Genomic DNA, 19,160 nt, shown 5'->3' with positions numbered 1-19,160 from the left:
CCAGGGGTAGACTATTTCCACTACGACAACAAAGTGCTACTTTTACATTCTGGTGAACATGCGTCTGCCCTGTCGGGAGATGCCAGTTGGGGTGGGGACACGGGCTTGGGAATGCAGGGGGTCCAGGGGCTCGAGACCCTTCTTACCAATCCCACGTGTCTGGGGCAGGAAGAAACGCAGTGTTGAGAGAGCAGTTAGGTGAGGCTGCGCTTGTGGGAGCTCAGCAGGAACTTCGGTTCATCGGGGAGACAATCTGCTTGGAGTGAACCGGCGATCATTTAATTTTTATATAATTTGACTATAACAGCCAGGGTTCCAAAAATAAATAGTTGTATCACTTGTTTCAGGAACATATTCTCTTCAGTTCAAACAGTTTCTAACTTGAAATGCATATTTGTTAGGAAAAGTGCGGAGACCTGGCTCAGGATGATGAGGAGGAAGGAGGGGCGGGTGCGCAGCAGCCTCGGCCGCTGGCCAAGGCCGCATCGTGGGGGAGGACGCTCTTCCTGCCGCACGGCACCCCCTCACCCGTGGCGTCCTCGCCGTGGGTCCCGCCTGCGGCTTCCGCCTGCACTTCCGTGGGGATGACAGAGAGCTGCAGTCAGGTCCTCTTTCAGGGTGCCCGTCACGTGGCTGCTGGGTGGGAGAGCAAACTGGTTTGCAGCCACTAAATTCCCGCTGGGATGAGCCCGGAGCCTCTGTCCTTGGCCCAGTGACCCTCCCCTCTGACTGACTCACGGTCAGTCTATCCTGGGGGGGGGGGGGTGGCCAGCAGGGTCACGGGGCCGGCACCGCAGGGAGGAGGTGAGGTGGGGACCTGCTTCTGTCCCACAGCCTTCTCTCCTCGGAGGATCCAACGTCCTGCCCCCATAGCTTCACGGCACCTCCCCCAGGACCTGGTCCTTGACAGGTTCAAAACTGTGAACAATTGAAGACCGAGGCCACCACAGGGTGGAGGAGGTGTGTGGGGAAAGGCAGTGGGACCCAGGGCCCTGGGCGGGGAGGCTGTGGGCAGCTGTCCTGTTTCACTGTGGGGCCAGTGGGGTGCTGAGGGGACGACAGACAACAAGGCATCCCAGTGAGCTCAGTGTGACCACTGACGTGACACCACTGAACACCTGCTGACCGTTCAACAGTGTGTGACAGCCTGTGTGACAGCCTGTGTGACAGCCGTGATGGCCATGTGACAGATGCGTGACAGCTGCATTTGGAAACTGTGTGATAAGTGTGTCAGCGTGTGTGACAACTGCATGTGATAACATGGCTTTAAGGCCACAAACAGAGCCGACAGACACTGGAGCTTGGGAGCTGCCCACCTGCCTACACCGGGTGTCTGCTTTGCTCAAGAACAGAACCAGTGACTCCTGCACTAGCGAGCGTGTCCTGTGGTCCCGGCTTTCTCGCCACAGAGCCCAGGCCACCTCCCCGCTCACCCAACGCGCCCTCAGAGGTGTGCACGGCTTCACGCAAGCTCAGCCACCCCTCCCAACGCCTGCTCCACAGGCCCGTGAGAATGTCTTCACAGGCGATGTAACGTTCATGAGAAAGAGCAAATGACACATTGTGCATACCATGTGCACGTGCTTAATTCAACTTTAAATGGGCCCCTCAGCTACTTCTGGAAAGAAAACAGTGAACTGGGATCACCTGAACGTCTTGTTCCCACGCCATCGGCACGATAAGCAATAACGAGCACAGCACATGGCAGAGGGAGGAAGGGCCACCCAGTGGGCAGGTACGCGGCCGCTCCTGGTTCCCACAGTGCAGCTGCTCCGCTGTCTCCCAGGTCTCAGGCACTTCAGCCCACAAGCTCATGCGTCTGAGGTGGGTGTCCAATAAGGTCTAGAGCCTTTCAGGTGCGGATAAAAGTAAGTGGTTCCCAGTATCCTGGGCATCAGACTACAGCTGTGGGCTCTGCCTCGACCTCCTTATCAGCACTTTGGTCCTCCCCAAACCTGTCCCCTAAGCCCCCACAGCCCACCCCACGAAGACCGCTGTCTCACCAGGACCAGTGGGTTAATTCAGCCAAAACGCATCATCATTCAAACCCCTGAGATTCAGTCTCTACCCACAGAGGAAGTCTGCACGTGTCCACCCGGCATAACCCCCACGAGTTACGTCAGCAGCCGGGCACCAGAGGGGACCCTCCCAGGATGGGCATGAACTTCTCCCTGATCCTGTTAGGCCTCAGAAGGGAATGTATGGGTGTTTCTTGTTCTTCTCCACATTAATTTGCTTAAATGAGCCTTAGAGATTCATTGCCAGGAGAAATAATGTTCCGTTGATAAAACTAACCCATGGGAAGAATGGAAAATTGGACAGTACAACAAAAAATAAAACAGAAGGAAAAATACCTTTAATCCCATCACCACGGACAACCACCATCAATGCTGGTCTGTGGGTAGTTTGACTTGCTGGGCCAGGGGCACAGGGTGGGGGAGATGGACAGGGTGGGTGCAGGAGGACGGGCACCCCCATCACAGAGGCAGGGAGCTGTCCCGGGGCAGAGCTCACTCTCAGCGTCCTCAGTCTCCATTTCCAAAGCCCTGCTCTCCGCTCCCTCCCATGAAGTCAACAGTAAAACAGGCTTAGCAAGACCAACAAGGGGAAGAGTTTGGGGAGTGCACTGTCTGATTGGGCGGGGCAGTGGGTATGGAGGCATTAGAGAGCATGTGTATGCAAATCGGTGTGTAATTTGTATATAAACATTGACAGTGGTTAGAGCATCAGCTCTTGCACTGAAGGGTCTTAGGTTTGAGTCCCAGTCAAGGGCACATGCCTGAGTTGCAGGTTCTATTTCTGGCTCGGTCAGGGCGCATGCACACCTCCCTCCCTCTCTCCCTCCCACCCTCCCTTCCTTCCTCCCTCCCTCTCTCTAAAAATCAATGGAAAAAATATTCTCAGATGGGGATGAACAACAACAAAATACACTGAAAGAGACAGAAGGCAATACCACGATAAATTAGGATCCATTACCTCGGCACATAGCACTGCACAAGATAAAAAACAACACATATGCTTTTCCTTAATTGATATTCCCAAGTCTCCTATGATCAAAGGTACTTCTCTTCTACAGAGGACAAGCTATAACCGGTGGTTAAAATCACAACTGTTTCATCTGGAAAACATGACACATTCTCTTTCCACGTGTCCCTGGGGCTGGGTGCTGTTTTTCGATGGCACAGTCTCTTGCTGTGACAGTCGCCTCACAGCTCACACAGGGGCCCATGTTTCCTGGCAGGAATGAGCCCCGAGGAAGCCCCCCGCCCCCATCATTACAGGTTTCTCAGAAAAACAACAAGTCAGGTTTCCCAGAGATAAAACTCAAGTTGTTTATCCTGAGTGTTGCCCGCCGGCTCCCACACATCTGCATTTCCCGAGACTCTAGAATTTTCTACTTCTAATTGGCTGCGTATTAAAGAAGCCAATGATATATATTTCCTATCATTCCTCATCCAAACGATGTATTTTTTTTCTTTTAGTGGAAACAATTTCAAGGAAATTTGTTCAGTCAGAAACTGTCTTTTTCTTGAAGCAACTGTGAACCAGCACTCCGGAAAGGAGATGAGTGACATCAAGTCCCACTTCACCAAGGCTCATGCAAGATCGCTCGTCCTGTGACTAAGCAGCTAATTGGATAACGGGCAGTGATGTTAATGCATTTTAGTTCACATAAGCATTTCAGCCCATTGCATTAATTGCTATGATGTGAAATGAGATATCCAGACGTAAAACTTGACATGCACTATTTTTCCTGCTATTCTCCAGAGACACTTCCCCCGACCCCCCAAAAAGAAAGAAAACAGGAGGGGGATTCTCTTCCTGGCTGTTACCAGCTTCGTTTGATCCCCCTAAGTCCAAGGAGACGACCAGAATCCGCTGGGCAGGAGGGCTGCGGCTCAGCAGAGCACAAACACTGATTCTGTCACAGGGGCTGGGGCAAGACTAAGTTCTCTTGGAAATTTCTAGAGCTCACCAAGCTGAATTCAGAGGGAAGGAGATCTGAGTGCCTCTGCACGTACGTAGTGGGGCCCTGGGAGCCTGGCCAGCTGGAGGCAGACCCTCTGTTGCCCACACCCTTCCCAGGCCAGAGAGAACAGAGCCAGGAATGACTCCTTTACAGGAATAAATGCACCTCTTCAAGCTAGAACTTAACAGGAACGGCTGCATGGGTTCAGATTAGCCTGAGGGTTTTGAGGCTCTGCTGGCCCTACAGTTCCAGCCTTTGATTTTCATGTGCTCAATACTCCTGGAGTCTAAGATAAGACTTAAGTGCCACTGGTTAAATACCTGAGATGGTTAAAAATATCCAGGAAGGCCACTGCATTCTGGGAATGCTGCCCTGGGCTCGGTCCACTCCTGTGCTAGCCTGCCTTCCTCACCCAGCCCGCTTGTGCTAGTGACCCGAGCCCAGGTTGAGGACAGAGGAGGAGTGGCCTGGAGGGTGTGCCAGTGAGGCAAGGGGAGGTACCCCTAAATCAAAAGATGCCCTGGCTTCCAGGGGGAGAGGTGGAGGAAGCAGAGCACAGGGATCTGCCCCTTCCCCCGCCCACAGAGCACAGGGGACCTCGGAGCAGTGCTGGGAGTGGGCCAGGGAGCCCTTGGCCTGTGCAGTTTTGCTCTGTGAATTGTCAGGGTCTTTCTGCATCAATTTAATAAAGTGACATAGTTTTCTGTACCATTTATACATCACACTTCAATTAGTCTTTTTCTAAACACACAACCCAATAAAAATCTTGGGTGTTTGCATTTAGAACTGACGTATCCCTGACTTGTTTTTTTCAGGTTTATCATCTGCAAGTCAGGGGTCTGAGGTGGCAGTCAGTCCTCGTCCGACTCGGGAGGAATTAGAGGATGTGTGTCAACAGAGCGGCCCATATCTCACGGGGCCCAGGACGTTCCCACCTGCCTCACAGGAACACACCCATGGGCTCCGAGGGCACATTAACAACAAGGCCCCCAGTCTGTGTATCGCCGGTCAGTCTGACCTCACCCATCACATGGAGAGGCTGAGCGGGACCACTTATGTGTTGTTGTTTTTTAATTGATTTTAGAGCAGTGGTTTCCAACGTTTTTTTTTGGCCATGCCCCATCTAAGCATCTCTAAAATCCTGATGCCCATCCTGTGACATATAATTCTTATTATTCAAAAAGTGAGCTCCTATTCACATGGAGGAAGCCTAAAAGGCCATTAACTTGGTCTAAACAAGCTTCCAAAGAACATGGCATCCATGAAAGAGAAAAAGAAAAGAAGGAAAGGACAGTTGAAGTACTGAGGAAGAAATAACTAAGAAATTGTTTAAAAAATAATAATATGAAGTGATATGAAAAAACAGTAAACAAAGTTTCCAACATACAACAGAGAACTGAAATGCATAAATATGTCACAATATACATTTATGTACTATCAGACCCCTAGAACCATAAGAAATGCAAAAAATTCACTGTTAATAACTCATTCTCGAATTGTCCCCCTTGAAAATAAAATTGTCCCCCTGTGGGGCGTGTGCCCCACATTGGGAACCAATGTTTAAGAGAGAGAGAGAGAGAGAGAGAAACATTGATCAGCTGCCTCCTGCACACCCCTCCTGGGGTTCGAGCCCGAAACCCGAGCATGTGCCCTGACTGGGAATTGAACCTGCAACCTCTTGGTGCCTGGGACAACGCTCAGCCAACCGAGCCACACCGGCCAGGGCCGGGCTGTGTATGCATTCCTCCTAGAATTTCTTGACTGAGTGGATTCCGTGGCTTCTGTTTTCACCTGACATTTGGTTTGGTTGCTCCTCAAAGTTTGCTGATGTAGGTTTGTTCTTACAAACAAACCAGCTGGGTAAAGGGAGGCCAAGGAGGGCCGCAGGCACACACAGGAGAGATCCCAGAGGGGGCCGAAGAGCCAATGGGCTGCCCGTCTCTCTCTGCTTCACTTCAGCTCACCTTGAGAGAACGGCTGAAGCTCTCAGGAAAGTGCCGGATGGCAAAGGTGATGTGGCCCAAGTGAACCCCGAGTGGCCCTCACTGTGGCGTGCAGATCACAGTTAAAAGGCAGGTCCGCGACCAGCTCCAGAGGCTGTCCCTCGGTACCCTAAGCTGGCTGCCACCTGGCTCTCCTCACGGCACCGGGCTTGATGCTGGTGATGCGATGTGCAATGTGATGTAGAGATCTCGCAGCAGTGGGACCCTAAATTGTTCCTATCCCCCATGAAACTGCCATCAGTACCTGCATTCAGATGTCCAGACATGTGTGCCATTCTTCTCAGACCCCTGAGACCTCTACTGTCCTCATCACACAGTTCCTGGGCGCCCCTTCCGTTCATTCTGACCCCCAGCACCCACACACCCTGGCGCTGCCCCATCTGCTCCCCTTCACTGCCGCCCCCACACATCCGAAATCTGCAGAAGCGAGAACATCCTCCCACCGCACCACCCTCGCCCGCAGTGGTCCTGCCCTCCTGGTGCCTGAGTAAGAGACGCTTCCTCAGAAGAACAGCCAAACACCCGGACAGGAGGGGACCAGGCTGCACAGCCCTGGCTGCTGCATCGCCTGAGAGGCTCAGACCCACCTGCCTGGAAACCCAATATTTTGTCATTTCCTATCAACCTATGTGCTCTGTCCAACCTATTAATTACGGCACACACACCTGTAATTACGGTGATGCAGTGCCAACTGCACACTGGGTAGGAACTCTTTGTTATAACTCAATTAATCCACCAGTACATATTTCGGAGCATCTGGCTTGCGCGGGACTCTGTGCCAGGCATTGAAAAGAAAAACTGCACAGCCTCCCGCTCCATACCAGCTAAGAACTTGCTTCCCTCTTTTCCCTCCGTGCCTACAAAAACACCCAATTTTTTCTTAAATTATGGAAATCTCAAGGTATAAAAAAAAACTACTGCAAAGTGGAATATAGAAATTGAAGAGGAATCAGAACACTATTTGGCACTGGCCTCAGAAAGAATCTGAAAGTTGTTCTCACAATGTGTCCCTACTTAAGGTGCAGATATAACCGTCTTTCCTTGGCAACACTGTTAATCCCGAGTGTGTGCGCTGGTCTGCACCCAGCACCCAAGTGGACTGCACCCCCCAATGGGGCGCAATGCCTCCAAAATCCACAGTTTAAGAGAAACCAGAGCATTTCGGCCCCACGGACTGGAGGGAGTTATGAATGAAGTGGAGCCTTGGAGGCCAGCTGTACACGCTGCACTTCCTGGAGATGGGGACGGGGGGCCTCCTTTTGCTTAGACCTGCCTGGGGTCTGTGGGACCTGGCCTGCATTTCTCAGCAGAAATGAAAACTTGGCTTCGTCTGTGTGCTTCCATGGCCCGGGAGACAGGATGACCTTGGGGAGCTCACTTACAGGACACCCCCTTTAGCAGCTGCCCCTGAGCAGGGCTGAGGAGGAAACCAGCATGCGGGCACTTAGGGCTCCTCCGAGGCCACCTCCCAGGGAGTCATCTGATGCGCCAACAGAGTCAGAATCCGCTCACAGTCACCTGCTTAACACTGGCCTTGAGCACAGGCCGCAGGAAGCAGGGGTTTGCAGCCCCAGGAAGAAGGAGGAGGAGGAGGAAGCTGGGGGTGGGGGTGGGGGTGGGGGAGAGGATTTCTGTAAGGGTCAAGTGGAACCCACCCAGCCCAAACCGAGTTCTGGGCTGTGGTTTTGGAAGACGTGACAAAGACGTGAAAAGGGAGTCACAGTCCACGACCGTGGCCCTGCTCCAAGAGCCAGAAACCAGAAACTGAACCTGCTGAACCGAGGCGGTCTGGGTGGGGGCTGCACAAGTTACCCCGAAACCGCTGGAGCACAAACACTTGGGGGTGCACAGATGCCACGGATCCCCGGAAACTCTGCGGGCTTGGAGGAGTTTCAGAGGTGCAGAGAGAGCCCTACTCACGCTGCCTGTTGTCCCTGCCATTGTGCCAAGATCTGAGACCTGCCCAGCCTCGCCCTCCTCGCCCCCAGGGGCCACTGTCCCACCTTGGTCTGTTCTCTGCGTCCCCAGCCCCAGCCCCAGCCCCGGCTCGGCGGGCCAGTGTGGAAGCCCCTACTCTTCCTTGGCCAGCCCGGCTCAGGCTGCGAGTTTGTAGTATTCGGTGTTCCCTCAGCCTAATTCAGGTCCGCACCCTGGCCAGAGAAGGCAGGGTGCCCTGCGCGTGTGCGCGTGTGTGCATGTGTGTGTGCGCACGCGCGTGTGTGCATGTGTGTGTGTGCACGCGTGTGTGTACGCATGGGGGCGACGTTCACTGCCACAGGGGCGGCAGGAACGGGTGAGGAGCCGGCCCCAGCGCGCGGAGGACTCGCCCACGTTCCGCCTCCTCTTCACGGAGCCGGTGCGCCCACCAACCCAGCCAGGACCAGGACGCGCGCCAGGAGAGCCCACTCGGGTACTCCCCACCGACCTTCCCCCGAGGTCCCCTACCCCACGTCGCAGACGCCGCTTTGCCCCTCCTGTCCTTGCTCTCACCTGGGCTCAGGCAGATCCGACGCGGACCGACGGGGCGGCAGCGGGAACCGGTCTGCAGCCGCGGACGCTGGGACCCCCATGAAAGCGCACGGAGTGGCCGGAGCCCGCGCCTCGCTGACGCGGGTGCTTGGGGGCGGCGCCCAGCACAGCCCCAACCCCGCTCCAGTGCCCGGTGGGGGGTGGTAGGAGGGGGAGGAAGGCTCTTCCAGTGTCTCTCCCCAGTCTTCCCCCCACCCTACCGCACAGCCCGGGAGAAGCTGCGGCGCCTGCCCATCGCGCTTGGGACAGGTGCCTGAGCCTCCTCCCCCAGCACCCCTCTCCTCGAACCCGGACCCTACGGTGTAGACCCCGACCACCTCCACAGCCCCCGCTTCTTCCCTCCCCCCGGGACCCTGCGGTGTAGACCCTCCTGCCTCTGTCCCTGCTCCGGCCCCAGGACCCTCCGGTGTAGACCCCCGGCCCCATCGCGCGCGCAACTTTACCTCAAGACCGGACTCCGCGGGCTGCCGCTCCGCTAGCCCGGCCGGCGGCCTCCACGGGGCGGAGCGCGGCGTCTCCGGAGCCCGCTGCCCGCGGAGTCCGGCACCGCCCCGCGCGCCGCCCCCGGCCCAGCCCGGCCTCGGCGATCCACTCCGCTGCGGTGGCGCGGCGCCCCCTCGCGCCCGGCCGCGGGTTGCGAGGGCCAGAGGACCCCCGCGCGGCTGCCAGGAGGCCACGAGGCTACGAGTCCACGGCCGCGTCCACTGGGAGCGCACGCCCGGGGCGCACCGCGCCCACCAACGCGCCAGGCACACGCGCTCCCCCACTCAGTGGCGTGGGGGGCACAGAGCCTCCCCCCACACGGCTGAGCAACCCCAGGGAAAGGGCAGAGGAGGGCTCTCCACGTGGCGTTGCCCGAGGCCCTGGGGAGTCCGCTGAAGGGTCTGGAGACGCTGCCGCCACCAGCAGAGCCTGCTTGGGCCACGCTGCCGCCGGGTGGATCCCGATGACCAGGCTCGCTCATTTCATTTACCAGAAGGAAATGTTCTCTGCAGCCTGAGCCTGAACACCCAGGCCCGGAAAGACCGCTTTTTCTCCATAGAAACACTAATTGAATTTAGAGCCAGAGAGGCCTGGCCATCCCGGCCCTGAAAGGCCACCTCCCTGGGAGCGGTTCGGGGTCGTGTCTGTAGCATGGCCACCGTCCAGTGGACGTATGTGGATGCCTGGGAACGAGGGGAGATTCCCTTCCACACGAAGCCCTCCACCCGGAGGAACGCTCGCTGACACACACCAGCGAGCCAGGCACTCCAGGGAAAGCGCTCAGCAGTGGCTGGCACAGGGGTGCCCAGCCGCTGGTAGCTTTATTTACCTAGGTTGGGTGTGCACGCTTTCTCCGGTAAACATTCCCCAGTCCCTTACTGTTCTCCCGGGACGAAATGTCCAGCCCTAACTCCACCCTGGCTGCCTCTTGCAGGCCCCGTACCCTGAATCAAGTCCCTGGGTTGCTGTGACCATGCAGAGTGGACCCAGTCCATCACCCCCCAGCCTGGCACCCTATCACATTTTCCATCCACCCTGGCTTTTTCGTCAACAAAAATCTGAGATCTCTGTCTCCACTTGTGCAGTTGCTTGTAGGTTTTTCCTGATCCATAATTTTCATTTGTTTGGTTCTTTAAACTCTAGGTGCAGTAGATTACAGTTTGTTCTTATTCAAATATTTTTTTTATATTTTATTATTTATTTTAAAAATTAGATTTATTAGGGTTGGCATTGGTTAAAAGGATCATATTGTTCCTATTCAATTTTTGGTGAGCCTGTCAGGAACTTCAGAATCTTAACCCTATCATGCAACCTAGTAGTGCCTTCTCACCTGGAGCCGTTGAAACACCTGTCAGTCCAAGTCATCCATAAAGCCGGTGTTCTCAAAGGAAGGCCGCTCCTGGGGCCAGGGTAGTGCTCTCCTCGGATTGGTGTTGACTAACCATCAACCTGCCTTGGGCCAGATGGTCTGTCTCCGTCCAGACTGCTCTAGCAACTCACATTTTCCATTTTGTCTCAGAGGTGTCCATGGAGACCATCAAAGGCCTTTCTGAAATCGCATATCCAATCAGGCGTCTGAACTGGGCAGTCCACCAATGTTACCCCTTCACCCTCCCAAAAAGACAGCAAATGGGATCTGTTTCCTGACTTCTTTGCAGCACTGGACTAATATTCACCCCTTTCTTTCTGAAACAGTGGGGTGGAACCCTGTTGGCCCCGGCGGGTGCAAATCCTGGGCCATCCCTGAAGGTCTGTGTCTCCCTACCCTCTCTGTGCTTCAGTTTCCTAGTCTATAAAACGGGAATAATAGTAGAACCTATCTCACTGTTTGTTTTCACAATGCAGTGAGTTAATACTAGCACACGCATGGCTCATAGTAAACAAACCAAATACCATAGTTATTTTAGGTGCTTATGAAGCAGTAATGTCTAGAATGTCTCAGGGATGACTGAACATGTCTGCAAACCAAGGAGTTCTGAGGTACTGAACCCAGGTGACTCATGGAGAGGTCACCCGGTCCAGCTTCCCTGCAAGGGCTTGCCCTGGTCCCCACAGATGATGCTGTTGGCATTCATATAACCCTAACCCATAACCAAGGGCACACGCCCAGTATTTCGGTGACGGATGGGCCCCGTGTGCACGTCCTTTTAAATTACTCTTTGTGCCTCAGGAGACATTTCTCATCTCTCTAAACCTCTCATTTCCCCTCAGTAGGTGCGTCTCACGGCCCCCTTGGTTACTTTGGTTGCTGCATTTCTGGACTTCTGAATGTTTCACTCGACACTTCTGATTGTTGTTGATATCACAGTTACATGGCGTCAGTATGGGGCTAATACTGAGGGCCTGGCAGCCACGTGTCCTGGGATCCCAGGCCAGGTCACAGGAACAGGGCAACCCGGGGAGAAGATTGCAGAAGAAGGCATTCGTCGTTCCCAGTAGACTCTTTATTGCTTCTGCTAAATGGTGTTAAATCCGTGTCTGGTGGCCACAGCTGCACTGTGTGTAGCTTCTATTTTAGGAGAGGAGCAAACACTTACACAATGTTTTCTGTATGTAATAAATGGTCATTGTGAAAAATTAGTAAGCTTTCTGTGAAAAATACAAAGGAGAAAATAAGAAACTCCCTCTATCTCCTATTTCCATCATTCAAACTTTTTCACTGTTACTGTTTTGGTACCAAAACACTTTGGTCTTTTTATTTTTAAAAAATCTTTTTTGTTGGAAGTATTACACATGTGCCCCTTTCCCCCCATTGACCCCTTCCAGTCCGCCCCATGGTCTTTTTCTTTTTAATTAAATCTTTATTGTTCAGATTATTACAGTTGTTCTTTTTTTCCCCCCATAGCTCTCCTCCACCCAGTTCCCACCCACCTTCTGCCCTTACCCCTCCCACTGTCTTCATCCATAGGTGTGCGATTTTTGTCCAGTCTCTTCCTGCACCCCCACACCCCTTTCCCCCCAAGAATTGTCAGTCCACTCCCTTTCCATGCCCCTGGTTCTATTATATTCACCAGTTTACTCTGTTCATCAGATTTTTCATTCACTTGATTTTTAGATTCACTTGTTGATAGATATGTATTTGCTGTTCATAATTTTTATCTTTACCTTTTTCTTCTTCCTCTTCTTAAAGAATACCTTTCAGCATTTCATATAATGCTGGTTTGGTGGTGATGAACTTCTTTAGCTTTTTCTTATCTGTGAAGCTCTTTATCTGACCTTCAATTCTGAATGATAGCTTTGCTGGGTAAAGTAATCTTGGTTGTAGGTTCTTGCTATTCATCACTTTGAATATTTCTTGCCACTCTCTTCTAGCCTGCAAAGTTTCTGTTGAGAAATCAGCTGACAGTCGTATGGGTACTCCCTTGTAGGTAACTGACTTTTTTTCTCTTGCTGCTTTTAAGATTCTCTCTTTGTCTTTTGCTCTTGGCATTTTAATTATGATGAGTCTTGGTGTGGTCCTCTTTGGATTCCTTTTGTTTGGGGTTCTCTGCACTTCCTGGACTTGGAAGTCTATTTCTTTCACCAGGTAGGGGAAGTTTTCTGTCATTATTTCTTCAAATAGGATTTTAATATCTTGCTCTCTCTCTTCTTCTGGCACTCCTATAATTCGGATGTTGGTATGCTTGAAGTTGTCCCAGAGGCTCCTTACACTATCTTCATATTTTTGGATTCTTTTTTCTTTTTGCTTTTCCGGTTGGGTATTTTTTTTTCTTCGTATTTCAAATCTTTGACTTGATTCTTGGGATCCTCTTATCTGCTGTTGGATCTCTGTATATTATTCTTTATTTCAGTCAGTGTATGCTTAATTTCTAGTTGGTCCTTTTTCATATCCTCGAGGGTCTCACTAAATTTATCGGCGGTTTCCAGAAAATTCTTGAAAAACCTTATAACCGTGGTTTTGAACTCTATATCCAGTCGTTTGCTTTCCTCCATTTCTGTCATTTGTGACCTGTTTCTTTGTCTCCGCATTTTTTATGCTTCCCTGTGTTGGTAGAGTGGCTTTGTGTGCTAGGTGTCCTATGGGGCCCAGTGGCTGAGCCTCCCCAATTACCTGAGGTGGACACTCTTGGTGCACCCCTTTGTGGGCTTTGTGCATAGTCTTGTTGTAGTCTTGTTGTAGTTAAGCCTTGATTGTTGTAGTTATCACTGGGAGGAACTGACCTCTAGGCCAATTGGCTGTGAGAATCAGCTGTGTCTACGGTGGGAGAACTTCTGTGCTGAAGACACCCTTCTGGGGCAAGACTTGCTTCAGTGGGACTTTGGTGCTCACTGAGTCTGCGCCCTGAGTGTGTCCCTTATGGATCTGAGGAGTTGTAATCTGGATGGTCCCACTCTGACCACTGGGTACACTGGCTCTTGGATCTAAGGAGGTGCTAATTTAGCCTCTTCCTGAGGCTACCCATCAGGAGCTACGAAGAGATCTGCAGATTCCCCTTCTTTTTTGGGGGTTTGGAGGTGCCCAGATAAGGCCCAGCTGTGAAGCAATGCAAGCTGCTGTGGGGCCTTGGGCCTTCTTTTGGAAGTTCTGGGTCTGTCTGCGGTTTGTTAGGTAATTTTCAGATTGCAAAGGGCCAGACCATTCATATACAAAAGCCTCTGCCACAGCCTGTGTGGGGTGGGGTCTCAGGGAATCAACAGGGTGGAGCAAGCAGCTATGGCTGATCCTCAGCCCTGCCCTAAGCGGCTGTGTGTCTCAGTGTCCCGGTAATCGCTGCAAGCACCTTTGAGAGAAAGCCCCCCTTGAGTTCTGAGTTCTGCCGGCTGCCAGACAGTCCAGTTTCTCTCCGTATGAGTCCTGGGTCCCCAGAGACTTTCCAAAACTGGAGTTCAGAGCAGTCGGGAGCTTGTTACTCCCTCCCGATTCAAAAAGATAGCTGCCTCCTCAGGTACCAGCCCCTTTCCACGTGCGCACGCGCTCGAGCCTCTGTACCTCTGCACTTTACTTCTGCAGCTCCTCTGGGTCTCAGTGTGCTTTTCTCTTTCCTTCTAGTTGTAGAATTTCCACTCAGCCAGCCTTCCTGTAGTTCTGGATGATGTCCGTTTTGTCTTTTTGTTGTATTTTTGAAGTTGTTGTGGGAGGCAGCAATTTCCAGTGTTTACCTATACTGCCATCTTGGTTTCTTCTCTCTGGTCTTTTTCTTTTTAACATAAAAATATGTTTTTGTTTATGTACAAAAATACCATCATACTAGATATTGGATTTTTATCACTTAACAAGAAATGAACATTTTCATCATTTTCCAAGCTCCAACATCATTTTAAATGAATGCATAGGATTCCATCCTGTGGCTAGTACCTTACTTCAACTGAAACTATTATTTGACACATTTTCTACAATTTTTCACTATTATAATATGCTCTGCCTTGAACACCTTACAGGTGTATCTTTTTATATATATTTTATTTATTTCAGAGAGGAAGGGAGAGGGAGAGAGACAGAGAAACATCAATAATGAGAAAGAATCATTGATTGGCTGCCTCCTACATGCCCCCTACTGGGGATTGAGCCTGCAACCCAGGCATATGCCCTGACCTGGAATCGAACAGTGACCTTCTGGTTTATTGGTCGATGCTCAACCACTGAGCCATGCTGGCTGGGGCCTTTCAGGTGGATCTTTTTTTTTTTTTTTTAAATATATTTTATTGATTTTTTACAGAGAGGAAGGGAGAGAGATAGAGAGCTAGAAACATCGATGAGAGAGAAACATCGATCAGCTGCCTCCTGCACACCCCCTACTGGGGGATGTGCCCGCAACCCAGGTACATGCCCTTGACCGGAATCGAACCTGGGACCTTTCAGTCCGCAGGCCGACGCTCTATCCACTGAGCCAAACCGGTTTCGGCTCAGGTGGATCTTGATCCACTGTCTTGACCACAGTGACATGTTGGTGCTGGTGTGTCAGTGGCCTGGCCTGGTGCAGGGCAGGCTGCGCTTTGCTTCCTTGTCCAGCACCTACGTGTGTGAGCATTCACCAAGGGTGTGCAAGCAAGGAAGAGGACAGACACGGTTACTACGGAGATGCCTAATCACTTCCTTTACCGATGTTTTCCAAATTAGTAATTTTCTTCTCAATATTGAACTATGATTTTCATTTCTTGGCTGATTTTCAAAACAAGATGACACATTCTCTCTGTTTTTTGTTATAGCTTTAATGAGAGGGAATTCAGACACCATACAGCTCATCCATTTCACCTGTGCAGGTTAGTGAGTTTTAGGATGTTCAGAGTTGTACCGCCATCACCACAATAGGTTAAAGAACATTCACCACTCCATAAAGCAACCCTGAACCCTTTATCACTTCCAGCCCTCCCCAGTCTCTGCAACACGGACCGACCTCTGTCCGCCTGTCTCCTCTGGGCTTGCTGATTGACCTCAGAGCGGGAAGGAACAGGCGTCCTCTCCCCCATGGGCAATGCTCTCAGGGTCCCCACAGACCCCGCTCCTGACTCCTCACCCTTCGGAGGCGTGCATCCTTTCGTTTGTCTCCCTGCCTGGTTCTTAGCTTTCTTGTTTGTTCTTTCTTCTTATTCATGGGGGAGTCACTTCTGGCTCTGTCACCCGTCCTCTCTGCATGTGATGGCCAGCCATTCTCTCTCCTCCTCCATGGGTCCTTCCCACGGATCACACCCCTTCTCCACCGCTTCCCCACGCTCTGAGAGCAGCACCTTCCTGCGTTTCTCTCTGGTTTCCTTTCTCTCGGGGGTTCGCGGCATTTTCTGTCTTCAGGTCACTTTGCGGTCCCTCAGATGCCCATCGGTCCCTCTCGTCTGAGTCGTTCTCGTCTGCCCTGCCATCCGCTTTGATGGATCAAACACCTCCCATCATAAAGGCGACCGCTCCACCTGAGCTTCCTCTAATTTCCTCCTGAAAAAGCCCACTACTTTTCATCCTCTGCCCTGCGTTCCCTAGGCCCACATTTCTGTTATTCTGTTTCCTCGTCGTATTTTGAACTTCAAATAGGGAAGCAGTCACTCAAGTGCAGACCCTTTTATTTCGGTCGTCTTCCCGGCCGCCACACCCGCTCCTGGCAGAGCACAGCCCGCCCTGGGCCTTCGCCTCATGCCGGTCGTTGCAGGAGAGGACGGTGCCCGCTCAGGAAACAGGTGTGCACCCGAGTCTGTGCACATTGTGAGTCCGTCAATCAGCTCAAATGGAGAGCTTTTCAGGTGAGCTCTGATTAAAGGCACTCCGTGGTGGGTGCTCTCTCGGCTGTTTGCAAGGGAGGGGTGTCACAGTCGAATTTCGTACCCTGGGTGCGTGAGGCCCACCTTCCGCGCTTACATCCTTTCATCTTCCTGGCCAGCCCCCAGCGCGTGCGGCCCACTCAGAGTCCGTGCCCTAGTGGGCAATCTACATAGCACTTCTCAGTATTGCTTTGTTCTTATGTCCTGATGCAATAAGCAGCAGGGGATTTCTCCAGCAGTGCCTCTTAGCATGTAATTAACTCTTCAGTGGAACGTTCGCATCTTTACTACCTCTACCAATTCTGTGTGTATGAATTTAATATTCGATTTTGCTTGTGTCATGCTTCTCAGGATCTCAAATCAGATGCAACATTTTAAATTAATCGAATTGCTTCATACTGAGCAAGGCTTTGGATGACTGGGCCTTGTTTTCCTTCTGAATTATTTGGCACCAATGACATTCTGAAGAGCGATATTTCTCTCGCCTTTGTGAATAGCATGGGACCTTCAGCTGTCGTGTTGGGGACGGATCACTCGCCTCTCTTCAGTTCAGTCACATGTGTTCACACTGACAAGTAGGCTCCCACTCGGTGCCTGGCGTGCTGGGCGCCCCCACCTAAAGGACGTCAAACCTGCTGCTCTCGAGAGGCTGGGAAGCGCATTGGAGGAGAAAGCGCCCCACGCAGTTCGCTCCACCAGCATCCAAACCCGGGGGTGATTAAGCAGGAAACCCAAGATGGGAGGGGCTGAGCAGCCTTACACAGATGGCGGGCGGCTCATCCGTCTCGGCTTAGCCTTTAAGTGAGCTTTAAGTTCTTCCTCCCCAAACACGAGCCACCCCCACCCCCCACCCCTTCAGTCTCCACAGAAAGTGGGTGGCTCAGCCCTAGCTGGTTTGGCTCAGTGGATAGAGCCTGCGGGCTGAAGGGTCGTGAGTTGAATTCCAGTCAAGGGCATGCACCTTGGTTGCAGGCTTGATCCCTAGTCCCAGAGGCAACCAACCAATGTGTCTCTCTCACATTGATGTTTCTCTCTCTCTCTTTCTCTCTCCCTCCCTTCCACTCTCTCTCTAAAAAAAAAAATAAATTCAATGGAAGAATATCCTTGGGTGAAGATTAACAAAAAGAAAAAGAATGGGTGGTTCAGATCACAGAGGCAGGAGACAGTAGTGAGAAAAAGACAAAGACACAGAGAGAAGCGGTCGTCTCCTGCACACAACCAAGGCAGACATCCTCAGTATGTGACCCGTGCATGCCCACAGCCTACAAATGTCGCTGTCAGTGCCCACTCTCCTGCAGTCCGCCACCGTGCCCAGAGGCTCATGGTCCTTGCCTGCTACTCTCGCTCCCTCCTTCACACGACTGTTAGCTGGCCATGCCAGTCATATCTCACCTAGTGTCATTATTCTTGTACTTACCTTTTAAAAAACATGCTCCATCGCCCCAAATAAACAGCAAGACGATTACTTGTACAAATGGGTAGCATTTTAGGTGGAAATGCCCTTTTGTTAGAATTTTTCCTGGATAAATTTTCACCTTGCACCCTTCCTGACGATTCCCTTGCGCAATTTCAACCTTACAACATGGGGCGGGGTGGGGGTGGGGGTGGTGGAAAGTGGGGCGGGGGGGGGGCGCGTCGCATGAGGCCTGTGTCTTAGATCTGCCTGGTCTTTCATTATTGCATTAGCGAGGGCGCCCAGGGCTTCCGCCAAGGCGCTCACGTAGGCGTGAGCTTCGTGCTCCACATGTCAGCTTTGGTTTTTCTTTGCTGAGGAATAACATTCACAGCCCCCAAGGCCTGATTTTAATTACAAGGCGTTCCCGGAGTTCTGACAACAGTTCAATCTGTGGCCATCCCGCTGGCATCTGCCACGACACACACGGCTCCCCACGTGGCTGTCTGCCAGCCAGGCTCAGGACTCACGGCGGGCGGCTCCTTTCCTGGTACATAGAGCACATCTGAGCCAGAGACTGGAAGGCGTATGGTCACCCTGGCTTGGAATATTGAGGACAAGATGAGGCAGAGGACATGTGGTGATGGGTGCCGGGGACTTCCCCGCAGGGGCTCCTCGGTGGGGGCGGGGACAGGACAAGACTTGTTATCAGTTCTTTCTGCCAAAGAGCTCTACTCACGCTGTCCTGGACCTGAGACCTCAACCTCCAGGCATGGCCCCAGCTCTGCAACGACATGTAATCTCTGCTATTTGTCCATCTCTCCACACATGCCGCCCTCACCGTGCATGTGCGTGACCTACAGCCGTGGATTCCATCAGCTGCAAACACGACTCCCTGTTGGTGGGTGGCTGAGGACTCAGGGTTCTGCTTTGCTTCCGCAGTTGGGACAGTCACCTGGCTCGGATGGTGGTGCAGGTGGGGGCCGCCTGTGTCTGAGGCCGCGGGTTGGCTGGAGCAGGGGGTCAGCTGGAGCAGGTGTGTGGATATCCTGGCCCAGGCAATGCAGGCAGTTTCCTCTGCGGTCACCCGCTGCCTTTTGTGTGCTGTTTCCACTGAAGTCCTTTTCCTCAGATTAATGAAAATGTCCTGAAACTGTTCCTGGCCATTTTCTCTCTCCCCGGACTTTGGAAGCCACCTCACCGTGTCTTTTAACCTCCACCTGTCCTGTCGCTGCTACCAAAGATCACACTGAGGCCGAGCACAACTAGAAAAACCCAAGAGCGCAGAGACACCAAGGTGCTGCCCGGGGAGGGGAAGCAGACACCTCCGTACGTGCACCAGGTCTCCATCTCGGCTCCCTGGCATTTGGGTGGATCACTGCTGGGGGGTCTTGTATTTGGCAGTCATTTGCTGGAAAAGAGGGGGGAACTGCTTATGGGGGGCACTGGCATCTCATGGGTGGGACCAGGATGCTGCCAAATACATGACCCCAACAGTGATCTGCCCCATCCTCCCCGAAGTCCCAGGCTCTTACAGTGGGAATTGTGGAGCTGAAAACAGGTGTTTGGGTAATGAATGCAGCCTGTCTGCTCCCTT

The 19,160-nt window shown here is 52.3% G+C and overlaps 1 protein-coding gene across 1 annotated transcript in view; it reads right to left on the bottom strand.

Annotated features, from left to right (window-relative positions):
• The window catches only part of KCNG2 (potassium voltage-gated channel modifier subfamily G member 2), a 35,093-nt gene extending 25,877 nt beyond the window's left edge, over positions 1-9,216 (bottom strand). Inside the window, 1 exon segment of the mRNA XM_059706440.1 lies at positions 8,946-9,216. The gene's annotated coding sequence lies outside the window, so the exon portion shown is untranslated.
• Between the last annotated feature and the right edge of the window lie 9,944 nt (positions 9,217-19,160).

This window comes from Myotis daubentonii, chromosome 8, assembly GCF_963259705.1.
Source record: "Myotis daubentonii chromosome 8, mMyoDau2.1, whole genome shotgun sequence".
Classification (NCBI taxonomy): Eukaryota; Metazoa; Chordata; class Mammalia; order Chiroptera; family Vespertilionidae; genus Myotis; species Myotis daubentonii.
This window is presented reverse-complemented; position numbering and strand designations above follow the sequence as displayed.